Below are 3,277 nucleotides of genomic sequence, written 5' to 3' on the forward strand. Positions count from 1 at the left end.
TTAAAATATTTTAACAGGGTACAACTATTGGTTAATCACTTTTCGTTTGATAAAAGTTGTGTAACTTTAAGCAGAAATCTGACACAGTGTGTTCTTAGCACGACTGATATTAAATTTAGCTTTAGTAAAAACTCCTTTACAGCAAACTGTGTTTCCCATACATGAATTTCTGAAAAAGGGTTAAAAACCTGATTAATATGGAATTTGTTGTTTTATAAATAAACCATTTTATATTTAGAAGGATTAAATATTTGTTTATTGCTTTTATTTTTGTTAAAAAGCAAGATTTGTGTGTTTTTAATTATTGCCAGTTGTTGAACTGAGGAAATGGCAGTAAAGCATTATTTTAACGACTAGATGGAGACTATGACCACTATTTGGCCACTAGGGCGCCATTTTGGTTAGGTCGCATTGAGGACACGATGCCCTGCTTAAGATGGCGGCACTTCCGGTTCCGGTAGCTTTTAGCCTGTTAGCTTCGCTCAGAAGCTTATTAAATTAACATGTTTAACGGCGGAATTTAGACAGATTAAGGACATTGACTGAAAGAGTGTGTTTTTGAGAGATGAGTTAATTCGTCGAAACGTGTCTATGCACGCTAATTAGTTTCCGAAGGTTTCTTATTTTTGAGATCGCTATATGAAGAGGGATTTTGTGTACCCGAGCTTTGCATCACTTCCGGTTCTGTACTTTTTCGAGGGCTTAAGACAGCTTTTTAGAACAAAATTCTTAGTGTTTAGACCAGCCAGCACAAACAGTAAGCAATGTTTTCACATTTAACAGCGAAACGGACAGTTTTCTCTTTGTAAAACTGTCTTCAGATGTGCGGGTTCGCGCGTCTCCGCGAGTACCCGTGTATCACTTCCGGTTCGGTCCAAATATCCGAACTCGGCTTTCTGCTTTATTTTCTACTTTTACACACGGAAAAAGTACACAGAAAACTTCAGATATGTCTTTTAAGCGCTAATTAGCAGATACGGTTGAGCTCCCAGCTCACACCGAGACAGTTTTTCCATCATCTGGACTGACGTGTAAAGTTTATGTCCAGAAGTAGCCCGGAGCTATCTCTCGTTAGCTCCGTGACGTCTCACTCCTCACTTAAATTCATCTGTTAATGAAAGTAGTGTAAAACTAATAAATGGCCAGTTTATTTAGATTTTAGTGGAGTGTTTTGATTATATCGGGAGACCCTCTTGGGACACGCGGAGAGGCCTCTGGTTATATAACCGAACTCAGATATTAACCCTTAACAACGAAGGTGTTTGTAATATTCTGGTTCAATGGATAAAACATGTTATCCTTTAGACAAAATGCATGCAATAATCATAAACTCGCCTTCTAGCGCAGTTTAGATTAAAAAACAGCTTTTTAAGCCTAGTTTCAGCAGTCGTCAGCTTCACTGAGAGATTTACAGCTGCTGCGTGATGTCATCTTACTGACAGCTCACACATAGATAAGCAGCTTTGTTTAAAGTTTTATTTATTAATAGCAAAGTTTTTGTAATATAATGACAGAAAACAAGCCTGCAGTAACCTGTATTTTTCTGAACACCATCAGCCAAGACAATTTGCTATCATGAGTCATTCAGAAATGACATAAAACACAATGCCAACCAGCAATTTAACATATTCAATATTTTGCACAGACAGAAATATTTATCCTTTGAAAAGAAAGGACGCATTCTCCACCATTAAAAGGACACATTCTCCACCATTTGTAAGGGTCAACTTACACTTCTTATAACAAGGTTACAAGAGTAATATAATTAGCAAGGATCTCTTTTAATGTTTGGATAAATATTTCTTTAGTGCAAGAATGAATGGACACAAAAAGTAACTCTCAGTCAGTGAATGTTGATTTGAACCATGATATGTGATCATTTATTTTACAAATCATACAAAATTTGACTAGAGTACACCTGATTGTGAACAATTAATTTCCTATAAAAGTTTTGGGACCAACAATAACAAGCTTTTAACTTCTTAATTGTTAACCACACTTCAATAGAAACACAAATGTCAGCTTAGATGTTAAATACCAGACAAATGAGGCTGTTTATCTTAGGAGTTGGCAAGGGCAAGGTTAAGAAAAAGGTTGAAGAAAGATGTTAGCTTTTCTATACTTTATCTTAAATAATGTGGGTTTTAACCAGAAGGACGAAGCGTTCTGTGCTCAACTTTGGTCAGACCTCGACGTCACACACAGCCAGCTTTTACCTTGAGATGATGTTCTGTCACCTGCCAGGTAAGTGGGGGTGCTGCTGGAGAATCTGTCTTTAGACCGTCGAACAGGGGACCCCAAGGCGTGCGCTTTGACTCGTTTACGTCCACGTCAGCCGTAACCAGAAGACAAGGCCTCGACTGGAACCCAGGTTGTAAATAAAACTTCCGTCTGGAGAGTTTCTGAAGGTGGATAAACCAGGCGTGGTTTTCCACACTTTGAGGTTTCCCCGTTGGCATGAAGGGGCCAAACCTGACACAGTTTTCAGCTTTTGATTCCCRGGAGAGAATCTAGCTGTCACAGTGACTGACGGCGGTCAGTCACCTTTACTCTCTTTCTTTTCTCTCTGTGTGTTCTAGACGGGCGGAAACTGTTAGTTCCGAAAAGCTTAGAGAATCTATGGTCCGCCCTCCAGAAGGTTAGATTAGAAAAAGAAATTATCAAGGAAAGTGTTAGTTTCAGAGCTCGCTGTGCCCTCCTGAAACAAAAGATTATTTGCTGCTGCTGTGTGGTTCAGAACAACACATTTCATGACCCATTTAAATTATCTGATGAGTACTTGTTTAAAACGTAACTGAAAGAAAAATGAATTGCTTCAAGTTCAAAACATTTGCAAATATGATTCAGACAAGTAAAACATTGATATTTCATCAACTTAAACCCTAAAGATTGTTTTAGTTAAATAAGAATTTTTCCCACAGAAAAACCATACATAGCTGAAATCATACTGAGGGAGAAAAGAGATCTGTCCTCTCTTCTCCTGTAACTTTGATAAACATTCTCTGATTATCAAAATGCGTAATACTTTCAGTTAAGAGAACGCTAAATCAAATAAGAGAAGATTCTTCTGTTCTTCTCTGATTTAGAAGGGAAGTGGCCTTGGGTGGCCTAAATACTGTACATTTCTAAGTGGAACAGAGTTTTTGTCCATTAGAAGGCCCATCAGAGGACTGAGAGTCCAAGATAGTTCCTTGATAATTTGACTCGAGGTGACCCCCACACACACACACACACACACACACACACACACACACACACACACACACACACACACACA

The 3,277-nt window shown here is 38.3% G+C and overlaps 1 long non-coding RNA gene across 2 annotated transcripts in view; it reads left to right on the plus strand.

Moving 5' to 3' along the window:
* Positions 1-9: 9 nt before the first annotated feature.
* Positions 10-3,277, plus strand: part of LOC106531133 (uncharacterized) — a 6,661-nt gene continuing 3,393 nt past the window's right edge. The window contains exon 1 of one of the 2 annotated variants that reach the window (XR_001311871.1): positions 10-757. This is a non-coding gene — a long non-coding RNA (uncharacterized LOC106531133). Of the gene's footprint in view, positions 758-3,176; positions 3,210-3,277 lie in introns of those variants that run through there. The other variant, XR_001311870.1, reaches the window with a different exon arrangement.

Source organism: Austrofundulus limnaeus, unplaced genomic scaffold (assembly GCF_001266775.1).
Source record: "Austrofundulus limnaeus strain Quisiro unplaced genomic scaffold, Austrofundulus_limnaeus-1.0 Scaffold600, whole genome shotgun sequence".
NCBI lineage: Eukaryota > Metazoa > Chordata > Actinopteri > Cyprinodontiformes > Rivulidae > Austrofundulus > Austrofundulus limnaeus.